The 12,324-nt window shown below is 44.7% G+C and overlaps 1 long non-coding RNA gene across 3 annotated transcripts in view; it reads left to right on the top strand.

Moving 5' to 3' along the window:
- The window catches only part of LOC111861489, a 234,559-nt gene that overhangs the window by 88,868 nt on the left and 133,367 nt on the right, over positions 1–12,324 (top strand). Inside the window, exon 1 of one of the 3 annotated variants that reach the window (XR_004512689.1) lies at positions 9,717–9,758. The exons of the other annotated variants lie outside the window; for them this stretch is intronic. This is a non-coding gene — a long non-coding RNA (uncharacterized LOC111861489). Of the gene's footprint in view, positions 1–9,716; positions 9,759–12,324 lie in introns of those variants that run through there. 3 annotated transcript variants of the gene reach the window in all.

Genomic DNA, 12,324 nt, shown 5'->3' on the forward strand with positions numbered 1-12,324 from the left:
AGCTATGGAGCGACCATGAGAGAAATTAAGTAATTCATTATTTCATCATTTCCTCTTCAGTTATATCGGAGTGTGCCCTCTGACACAATCCAAACCAGAAAGGAATAAATCCTTTAGACATTTGGCGGTTCTTTCTTACACCTCATAGGAAGTCTGCATAAAGTGATCTCAAAGTTTCAAATGTCTATTGCATGGTGTGATGCAGGGGACACTGCATGAACGACACATAAAGTAAGTAAAAGTAAAGGTATTCTTGCAACAGGCCGTGGAGGCCCGTAGGATTGTGAGATGTTGAGGTTCCCACAAGCTGTAGACAATCGGCAGAGCTTAGCCTGCAGTTCAGAGTTAAGCATTTGTATTTTATTACAGGTGTTGATAGATATTTGGATTAGCCTGTTGGAACCTGCATGTGCAGTTGTGGAAATGTTTTGAACGAAATGTGGCAACGTTGAAGAAAGAGAGAGCGAGTAGTGACCGCCCTGAGGAACTGTGAGAGCTACACGCGACGTATCCTTCTTTCCATGGCAAATCCGTTGACCCCGAAGATAAAGCAACTGACGGACGAACCAGAGGAACAGAGACGAGTTCCTCAAGTTTTCACGAGTGTACACAGCAATCGCGTGGGATGCGATCCGGGATAAACGCGAATACGGTCATGGGCCCAAATAAATATGTATCTTTTTAACGAATTACTCTTCCTCCTCTTCACAGACTTTATACTTCCATTTAGTGTTTCCTTTGAAGGCGTCGGGGCTCGGAAAAAGATAAATATATTATTTATGTATCACAGCAAGGCGGCAGGGCAAAATCATAACATAGAGATAGTTAATAGCTCCTTCGAAATGTGTCAGACTTCAGATATTTGGAAAAGACAGCAACAAATCAAAGTTTGATTCGCAAGGAAATTAAGAGCAGATTTAATTCACGTAATGCTTGCTACCGTTTATTTCAGAACCTTTTGTCTTTTCGTCTGCTGTCATGCGAAACTATAATTTTGCCTGTAGTTTTTGTATGGGCGTGAAACTTGTTCTCCGACGCTAAAGAAAGAACAAAGATTGAATATATTTGAGAACAGGGTACTGAGGAGAATATTCGCGCCGAAGAGGGATGAAATGGTAGGAGGTAGAACTTGTACTCTTCGCCAAATATAACTGGGGTGTTCAAAATAAAGGATGAGATTGGTAGGTCATGCAGCACGCAAGGGGAGAGGAGGAATGCATGTAGGATTTTGGTGGGAAAGCTAGAAGGAACGATACCAGTAGGAAGACCTAGACGTAGACGGGAGGGTAATATTAAGATGAATTTTAGAGAGAATAGAGAGGTACAATAGATTGGGGTGGTATGGACTGAATTGATCTTGCTAAGAACATGGGTCAATGGAGGGCTCTTGTGTGCACGGTAATGAACCTTCGGGTTCCATAACATGTTTGGAACTTGTTGGGTAGCTGAGCGACTGGCGGCTTCTCAAGGACTTAGCTCCATGGAAGTATTTACTTAGTTATGACAGCTAAGCACAGACCGTGACGTTTTGCGCTTGGGTTAGGAGCTGAGAAGCTGCGGGAAGCCCTCAAAATGCACCACGGGAAGTTTTTCAAAGAAAATTCGTAGGAGAAATTTTTTTGACTGTGGATACCGGGAAACGCGAATAGAAAATTCGCGAATTTCCAGGGATGGCTTTAATTGGCATGGTAGTGAAGGAGCGGTAGAAACACATAGCGGAACCAGGAGCTTGTAACGAATCGACTGCCATCTATCCACGAGGTCAGAAATCACTGAACCAGTCTCTCACCCCCTCACGCCTCTTTGCTCCACTCTTAGTGCGTTTACTCTCACGGCCACATGAAGATAAAGCTTTGGAATGCCGCAAGAAACACGATCCCGTGAAGGCTTTTTAACATGAACTGTTCCTATTGATTGTTTTCTCACGGACGACTTAAAGAGCTTGCCTTATTATAGTCCATCCGAGCCTATGCATTTATGTATAAATCTCGGGCAGTGACAAATTAGTATTGTCTGCAAATGTATGAATTAGTGTTCGTGGCTAGGATGCCGATGTTGTCAGTATGTAAATGGACGAGTGTTTTTATGCGTTGCTTGCAGGAAGTGCATAAATTGAAATCGTGGAGAGGTCATATCTATTTGACGAAGTCGGTATAGCGACTAGGCTACGGGCTAGACTATCGAGGAATCGGAATTCGATTCCCTGCAGGGGCAAGGAATTCTTTTTTCCAAAGAGTTCAGACTGGCTTTGGAGTCCGTGCAACCTCCTATGCAATTGGTGAAAAAAAAAACTGTCCCTGTGGTTAACTAATTAAGCACTACAACATGAAGGCGTATGGGGAAGTGGGTGTATAAATCCAAGTTTTCTTGACCTTGGCATTAGCTGGAGGTGAGTGGTCAGCTTCACGCCCAGGCTTTATCACCGAGGAAAGAGCCCCCGGTACCCATTGGATAGGGGGTTGGGTAGACCCCAGAGCGGGTCTGGACAACGTGGAGGAAAGAAAATTCTTGACCCTACCGGGACTCGAACTCCAACCCCTCGGTCGTCCAGCCCGTAGACAGTCGCAATAGGCTCCCCTATGCAAATGATTCCGGGACTTATTTCCACCGGGGGTAAAGCGGCTGGAGAGTGAAACAGACCACGCATCCCCATCTAGTGCTGACGTCTTCATCGTGAGATTCTGAATTAATTACAGGGACTGATTTAGTGTTTTGCGTTAACCTTTATCCCCGCCTTCGACTTGAAGAGCTGAGGAAGAGGAAGGAACACGAAAAGTCGCAGTGAATTTAACTAGTTCCGTTGCTCCGGATTCCAGCCTGGTTATCTTCCCAGCACAGGTGAACCGTGTTACACTTTATTGGTGCCTTAGATTCTTCGCTTTTTACTTATATTTTATGTTAGTTCTCTCTTTAGTTAGTTATATTCGGTCATTCACGGTGTAAACAAATAATCAGGCCCAACTGAAAAACTTATCAACCTGAAAATAAAAGTACAAATGTGGCAAATGTGGTGCAGAAAATATTGTCACGTGTTAGTGGCTAGATATGGGGTTTGGATTGATATTTGGATTAAATGAACGTTTTTAAATCGTAACTATAAATAACTATAACACTTTCACTAATCTACACACTCTACAAGTCACTACTGCTCACCCAATGTTCCAGTCTGTTATGTATTCACTAGCCGTTGCTTGGTAGCGGCGTCTAACAGTGCAACCAACTCCTCTGCTTCTGGACTTACGTCATTACCGGCTGGCTACCATCTCACAACATGTATACAAGCTATACAGAGGCATTCTCTCAATGCAGACTAGCGCAGCAGGTTATGCCTTAACTCATGTAACTGCTCTGAAACTGCAGTCAGTCAACTGGAAGACCGTAGGCCTGACCGCCACCAAGTTTAAGCCTCTTATACTTCCCATGCCTGGCCTCACCTTGTTCAATACAACGTACATTTCGACTTACATGGTTCAGAATTACCTACGCTTATGTCCTGCATAATTTAGTGATGTAGTCATACACGCAAAGAATTTTGAAAGCCACATGCAATTCGCGGACTAGAATGCACCTGTAAAGATTTCCAATATCGCGGAGTGTTGCATGCAAGACGGAATATCAGAGATATTTGTTAATTAATAAACAGTGTGCTACAGGATGCTTACGGCGTTGGTGTTTCCCTGTCGCGTAAATACAGGTATCGTCCGCGAACAGAGCAAGATGAGGTTCCAGGTGTCAGGGAGAATCACTTACACACAGACTGTAAAATAATGGGGCAAGGATGGAACCTTGAGGCACTCCTGCAGCTATTTTTCTTGGTGTAGAAAATTCGCCTTCTACCCAGACTTTGAAATTTTCTGTCAGTGAGAAAAGAAGCAATTAGCTTAAAAGACTTATCGAAAATTCTAATTCTGACAAGTTATATAGCAGGCCAGAGTGCCATCAAAGTTACTTTACAACTGGGGGTTTACCAAAAATCAGTTCGTCTTGGCGCCAAGGTCNTCGTCGCAAGGCCTCTACCTGTACACAAAGACAGAAAAACGCACACAAACATCCATGCCCTGAGTGGGATTCGAACCCACGATCCCGGTTTCCGAGCGAGCGAAGACAGTGCACGCCTTAGACCGCTCGGCTACCGTGACCGGCACTTGCATGTATAGGAGAGAAAAATCTTGTTCATGGATCTCGACGAGACCTGTGCTGGCGAGGATCAGCAGTAGTTTGACCTATCGACCGGCCATATACGTATGCATTATATACGAGTATTATATGACTAATGGTTCAGAAAGTCCCAGACAATAAAATATGGTCATGAGTCCCGCAGGACTCGAAACCAAGAATGACTGTGCTGTTGAGGACCAGCAGCAATTTATCAGTCATATGGTATGGATACACTTACTAGTTTCGAAGCCTTCCGCTCATGAACAGAATCTAGGTTAATGGTTTTCTGCAGTTTTCTTCACGCATGTGACCGATTTAAACCTTAACTTATACCGTTAAAGGCTCCTTGCGAAATCTGTCAGTTCACAATCACCACTCTCACAGACCTTTGTAAGATGGAATGATTTTATAGGATTTCAGGTTCTCACAGCGGTAGTTATAAGGAGTTCTGCCTTATAGGATATAACGCTGTGTAGCCCATTAAAACTCAACCTGCGCTTCGGGAGAATATGTAACCTACATCTTCAGGTTCGAAGAAGACACCAGCATGAATCAAGTAACAAGCACAGCGACATGTTCTTCCGAAACGTCGCTTGACTTTCATCGGACTGCAACACGTTGTATCCCAGAAGATAAAATTCTGGAATGATTTTAATGTACATAAACAGATAGCTGCCGGTCGCGGTAGCCGAACGGTGTAAGGCATGTACTGTCTTCGCTCGCTTGGAAACCGGGATTGTGGGTTCGAATCCCACTCAGGGAATAGATGTTTAGTTTGTGTGTGTGCGTTTTTCTGTGTTTGTGTACAGGTAGAGGCCTTGCGACGAGCTGATCACCCGCCCAAGGAGTCCTACCAAATGTGTGTAAGATCTAGAAAAACCGAAGTGAACGGAGAAGTTCATGGAGGTAGGCCTAGGCCGACTGGGGCTGTAGTGCGAAAGAAAAAAAAACATATAGCTACAGATCATTTTAATTTAACATAATTTCCTGCTACATTTTCTGTGAAATTGTTACTGTACTTGTGAAGGCATCATTCTAACACCGGACTCCAAAATATATCATAACACTAAACTTCGCCGACAAGCGGCGATCGCTCGGTCGGTATAGTTCGCTTGCGGACTAAAATCATGGAGTTCGTTCGTTCGTTCGTTACTATATTAAGTCAAGAATACAAATAATGGATTTGCCTACCGTGTAATATATCCACTGTTCTTCTACTTCTTCTCTAGGACCGGTTATTGTACTCAGCGTCTTGTGTTAAGTCTACAGCCTCCAGACCAGCTTCCGAGCCCACCTAGTCTCCTGTCGAATGCTACCTGGGGCTCTTTCCCTCACCGTAAAGCGGCCAGGTCGTGAAGCTGACAACTCACCTCCATCTAGTGCTTAGGTAAAGAATGGTGGAGCCATGTCTTCATTGCATATTGCTTAATTAATTAAACAGAAGGAAATTTTACCTTTTTACCTTACCCCAAATTGCACCCTCCTCCCTTGTAGCCAGAGACCAGAATTACCCATGGAGAACAACAGGAGGAACTACAGTTCTCTGTTGTAATCTTTAGGTTTATTAGGTGGGAAGGAAAGATACAGCTTTCTGAAATGAATGGTTGCAAGTATTTCGCGAAATGTATCTCCTCCTTAAGTAATTATGAACATAAGTTGTTCTGTTTATAGTAATCAATAATATGGGGAACTTTACAACGACATCTCCGTCTGCAGTATTTGTGTCTGTCTGACTTGCATGCTTTGTTGCAATGCAGAGACTGTGTTCGCGTTGAGAACGGAGGATGCTATAACTGGACCAGTGACTTTCTATCTACTGGTGGTCACGTTGCGATAACATTATCATTATTGCTATCACAATCTCACAACGTGCCCGTTTGCTACTTCTTGTATGAACATGCTTATCTGTCGTCGTCTGTTTTCCTCTGTCAAACCAACCTACCTTCTAGAATTTTCCCTACAGCCTGTGGTTCTCAACTGAACTCCCTAACGTCAGTCGTAAGGCACGGTATTTTCACGTGTTTTCTCACACCGCGTAATTTTTCTTTTATAAGCATGAGGAAGGATTTATATATTTTATGTTAGAATTTTTTGTCTTTCCCTAGTTACAGTCACTGGCTGTAGAATTAACAAAGTGCATGTATGGAAACCATTTCTGGTACACTTGCACACATTTCGTATGAATGAATTGTAGGATTTGAAGGCCTGATACAGTGAAGCCAGGTATAGGCCTACCTGATTTTTAGTTATTGTTGTAATAATAGCAGTAGCGAGCCTTTGTTCCTGTTTATAACTCACGAAGTTAAAAATCTTGATAAGAAGAAAGCTGAAGAAATGAATTCGGTGTAAAAAAAAAGGCAACTTTATCCCTGTAACAGGCCGTGAAGGACCATAAGGTTGTGAGACGTCGAGGCTCCCACATTTTCTAGACAGTCGGCTAACAGATGGCGGTAAGGTTGTCAGTCTTACGCTCCGGCCGCCCTTTACTCCTCAAGAATATTCCTGGCACTCATTTCTGTTAGAGGCTGAGTCGACCCCAGGGCCATAGTGCGGCTGGAAGGATTGGGTAAATTGAAATAAAACCCAGTTACCTCGGAGTCCTAATGTTAAGTCTAACACGAACGCAAATATCTGGTAAATATGCTTATCTCGTGTAATGTACTGTACTGGAATATAATATGAATACCGTAATATGTATTATACATATACGGTTTCATTATATTTCAGAATGTTCGCATTATGTCGGGCTCTTGTAAACGTACTGATGAATTTTCGGGTTGCAATAAAGGTGTGGATATTCCTGAATAGCTGGGTGACTGTCAGCTTCCTAAGAAGGGCTCTGCAACTTGGCGTTAAATTAGTTCTAAGTTGCGTCACACACTTTTACTGTAGAGACAGTGATGAGATAATGAAATGGATAAGGGAGGTTAGACGAAAAGCGACCATGTCCTCCACTGAAAGTCTGGGAGGCTTGTCTGGAAATGCACAGTAGGTCAATACAAAGACTACCTATGCGCTGAATGTTTGTGGCATGGATTTTTATCCTTACCACCACGTCTAGAGGAGCCGGGATAGCGTAGTCGGTATAGCGACAGACTACGGGCTGGACGACCCGAGGGGTGGGAGTTCGAGTCCCGGTAGGGTCAAGAATTTTCTCTTCTCCACGTCGTCCAGACCAGCTCTGAGGTCCACCCAACCTCCTATCCAATAGGTACCGAGGGCTCTTTCCCCGGGGGTAAAGCTGCCGGGGCGTGAAGCTGACCACTTACCTCCAACTAGTGGCGAGATCATGAAAATGTGGATGTATTCATTCACTCCCCCATACGCCTTCATGGCGTAGTGCTTAATTAGTTAATCACAGGGAGAGCTTTACCTTTACCTCCACGTCTAGATCAGGGCTGGTGTCCATTCAGTGTTCTTTTCAGTGAGTACCAGACACTCATTCGCAAGGGTTACAGCAGCCAAAGCGTGAAGATAACCACTTCGTTCCCATGAGGTTTTACGTCCATTGCACCCTCATGAGGCGGCGCTGAGGCATGGGACTGCTTTACCTTCATAGAATGACACAAAATCATTTATGAACATCTGTTGAATGATTATGAATGTAGGGGTGGGGGGCCGCGCCATAGCTCAAGCGGTTAGTCGCTGGCTTCCCACAGCTGCGGCCCGGGTTCGATTCCGGGTCTGGTCAAGTGGGATTTGTGGTGGACAAAGTGGCGCTGGGGTAGGTTTTCTCCGAGTACTTCGGTTTCCCCTGTCAATCTTCATTCCACCAATTGCTCCATAATCACCCTCACCTATCATCTGGGGCTGGTACAATAGGCCAGAAGTGGCCGCAGTACAAGGGACTTAGTCCCAACCCACTAACAATAAAAAAAATGTAGGGGTGGGCCTTCTCGGCCCTTGCACCGCGACCTACAGTGATCTATTGTGCTTCCTGTTGAAGGATTAAGAAGAGAGACATTCTCATTCGGATCCAAAACCTGGAATATCTAACGGATAATCAATCCGTGTGGAAACGAGGGCAGCTGTAGAGTCAGAAGCAACCCCTATGAACTTGTATTAGAATATGAGAAAACGTACGAGTATACCTGCCGCATTACTTGTATGTTCAAAAAGATCCATATGACATTTCTGTGTAGGCTTCTGTCAGGGCTTCATTACTTTATTTATTTACGGTGTAGGCCTCTTTGACAGTGCTGCCAGTAGCGTCAGTGATGGATAATGGCCAAGTTTCAGTTAATGTTTCGGAATTTGCCTGAAAGAAATGAAAATTTGGTAAGGATAGTCGTTCTTTGGGCCACTATCTGGATTCCGGACCGTCTGAATGCAAAGCAGGAGGGCTCACTCAACGGAGACGTTCGGCAGGCATTTTACAGACACACGAATGTGTTTAACTGCCGACCACAGCGGCCTCACGCTCTAAGGAGTGTACCGTCTTCGCTCGCTCGAACACTGGGTTCATGTGTTCGGAGCCCACTCAAGGTATAGATGTTTGTGTGCGTTTATTCTGTATTTGTATTGTTCTGTGTGTAGGTAGCGGCCTTGTGACAGGCTGATCCCCCGTCCAAGGAGTCCTACCGACTCTGTATAATTAAGAAACTGAAAAAGCGGCCCAGGTTCAGAAGGGCTGTTGAGCCATATATAGAATATTTAATTGCCTCATTTTCAGCCTGTAGAATTTACTTACTTACTTATGGAGCTGAGCCCTTCTTGAGGAGCTGCCAAATATCCAGCTACTCAAGAATTTCCTAGAACTTTAAGGAACACGAAGGATCATTACCGTGTACACAAGAGCCCTCCACTGGTCCCTATCTGAGCCAGACCAGTCCAATCCATACCACCCTATCCTGTCTCTCTAAGATCCATTTTAATATTGTCCACCCACCTACGCCTTGGTCTTCCTAGTGGTCTCCTTTCTTCTGGTTTTCCCACCAATATCCTATATGCATTCCTCTTCTCCCCCCAATCGTGCTACATGCCCTGCCCACCTAATGCTCCTTGACTTGATCATTCTAATTATACTTGGACAAGAGTACAAGTTATGAAGCTCCTCATTATGCAGTTTTCAGCCTATACAATTACGTGTGTTAAAAGGAATCTTATCGAATTTCTTTTTACGTGAAGGATTTCATTACTTTCACAAGTTATATTTAATAGGAAAGTTTCTCTATTGTTTTTGTTAATCTTTTGTCCTCTTTCTGTGGATACACCCTGCATAACAAGCCTATGTACGATACTCAGTAATAGCATGGAAGACGCGTTGCAGTAAAGTTGCTCCTTAGCGTGTCATCCCTACACTTTCACACGGACATCACAGTAGAGCTATCACAATCGCTTGAAACCTCCCAGTAATTTTCCATGCGTGCGAAGTCTGTTTCTCGATCGAGAGCATAATTTCAAATTGTCAAGACAGTTGAACGTGTCGATAGTGCAAAATGGTCGTGTCACCCGGTCTTACCTACAGAGCGCAGCACCCTGCCGGCGGAAATAGGTTGCGCCATGCGCTGACTTGCAATTCTAAACGGAAATAGCGCAGGAAAATCCTTATTAGTAATTGTTCCCTGGATGAGACTCAATGACGTGGGACCAGGAAGTAGGTGAGTGTCTTGGAAGGCCAGGCTTGTGTAAAACACAGTAGATAGATAGAATTAATCTCCACTACAGACGAACATTGCCCTCATAATCTGTTGTAATATTCAAATGGCGTTGGTATTAGACATCCTTTAATTCTGGTATGACATTGCAGTGCACGTACTCACATTTCTGACAATCTGTATGTGACTAACGAATCCTCAACAAATACTACTACTACTACTACTACTACTACTACTACTACTCATAGGACTTCTAAGAAGGTAGCGTGTTGGGCCTGTTACTGCGTCACTATTGCTAACAAACCAGCTACTAATTCTTGTGGAAACATACGAGGCACAACGCAGAAATGAGACAAGGGATTTCCACGACCGTGAATATTAAAATTCTGGTTTTCTGGGTTACGACATCGTGTCATTTCGTGGATGGTTACCGGCATTTCGGAGTAACCTGTGAAAGTTTCGCTATCGCTGAGGTAGAGTGACTGGTTGAGCATACGTGTCACTGTGGTCGAACTGGAACCTCCAGAATGCATGTCGGAGCCTTCTTGGCCTTTCTGTTAGGCTCATTTAGTGGACTACAGTATTTCATTTGCATGGTTCATCTGTGCACAGTCAGAAATGAAAGAGAGGAGAATGAGATGGGCGTAACATGTAGAAGGCCTGAGAGAAATGTGAAATTATATATGATATACCTGAACGTAAGGGACGACATTGGTACGCCTAGCTGTAAATGAGGGGATAATATTAAAAGTCATCTGAAAGAAATCGGTTGTGAACTGAAATCTTTTGGTTCTCGATAAGGTCCAGTCAGGGACGGATTAAATATACGCAAAGTAGGCCATGGCTTAGTGTCCCACGCAAGGCAGACACTCATCTTCCCTAGCCTGACAGGGCGGAAGGCCCCTAAAACTTTTCAATAGAAACAATGTGTTTCCGCCACCTGTCTTCATTGGTTCGAATAAATAATAAAGCTTCTAACACACCCCACACCTCACCACCCTGGTGCCCCGCACTGAACACTGACTGAGGCCGTGCAAACCCTCAAACAGCCTCTGGGTCCATTGGGGAGCCCAAATAAACAAGGTAAGGAATCTTGGGCGTTCTGTAGAAAGACGATGAATTCTTGACTAGCTGGGTGACTACTGGCTGATGAAGAGCGAACCTGTACTTCGGTGCAACAGCATCCATGCAAATTAATTAGGGAAATCACTGTCTTAAAAAGGGAGCCGGGATAGCGTAGTCGGTATAGCGACTGGCTACAGGGTGGAGACCGAGGGGTCGGTGTTCGGGTCCCTGTAGGTCAAGAATTTTCTCTTCTCCATGTCGTCCAGACCGGCTCTGGGGCCCACCCAGCCTCCTATCCATTGGGTACCGGGGTCTTTTCCCTTGGGGCGTGAAGCTGACCACCCACCACCAACTAATGCTGAGGTCAGGAAAACGTGAATCTGTACATCCACTCCCTCATACGCCTTCAAGGCGTAGTGCTTAATTAGTTAAGCACGGGATCACTTTACTTGACCTTTATTGCCTTAAGAATGACATAGCCTACCAGTAGAGGTCTGCGTTCAGTTCATAATGGGGACTAAACCCGGCACAACCAGATCGCGAGCAGGGCCATGTTCTGATTTTACCGCAGGGTCACACACTCCCTGCTGTAGCTACAAATGAAACTGTAAGCATACGTGCATGCGATAGTGCCAAAATCGCTCAGCAGTGTGAAATTATTATCTTTTCGTTATAGTAGTGCTTTATGCGTCTTTGCTTCTATCACGTCCTTATCTCAGATGAGTTATAACGTCACGCGTGACAGAACTGACGTCAAGAGCAATGTCCCGATGACGTGGGCACACAGAGCATTCTTGCCTTCTTGGGACGCTGGCCATGAAAAAAAATTAATCCAGTCGTACTACCGTAAGTGGGCACTGAGACATTATTTTTCACGATTTTAAAACTAAGTATTCGTAAGAATGCCGATCACAGTGGCCGCGCGGTCTAAGCCATGAAATGTCCTCAATCGTTCCAACACTGGGATCGTGGGTTCGAATCTCACTCGAGTCATGGATGTCTGTCTGCGTTTATTCTGTCTCTGTGTTGTTCAGTGTACGTAGCGGCCTTGCGTCGGGCTGATCCCCCGTCCAAGGAGTCCTGCCGACTGTCTAAGATTAAGAAACTAAAGGAAAACGAAGTATTTCACGGGTGCCCAGTGCTCCAAGTGGGAACGGCAGGAATAAGCAGGCAGGCAGACACCATCTTGCTTTTCTGAATCCGAGCCTTACAAATCTTGACCTGTGTTAAGGACCTCAATCCGAGCCCCGAGCTGTGTTTCTGAACCACATAAACACGAGCCCCAACACGAATCTCAACCTGAGCCTTGTCCTGTGTTTCTGAACCAGATAAGCACGAATGTTGACCTCCTTTACTAAGGACCTCAATCTGAACTGTGCTTCTGAGCCAGATAGGATGGCTGACTGGTGGCCTCAGGTCTGCGTCAGAGAGAAAGTCNATGTTTTTTAATGTTTTCCGAGGTTGTCATTCGGTCATTTGTTTCGGATTAAGGGTTAGCACCTAA

This window comes from Cryptotermes secundus, unplaced genomic scaffold (genome assembly GCF_002891405.2).
Source record: "Cryptotermes secundus unplaced genomic scaffold, Csec_1.0 scaffold793, whole genome shotgun sequence".
In the NCBI taxonomy this organism is placed as follows: domain Eukaryota; kingdom Metazoa; phylum Arthropoda; class Insecta; order Blattodea; family Kalotermitidae; genus Cryptotermes; species Cryptotermes secundus.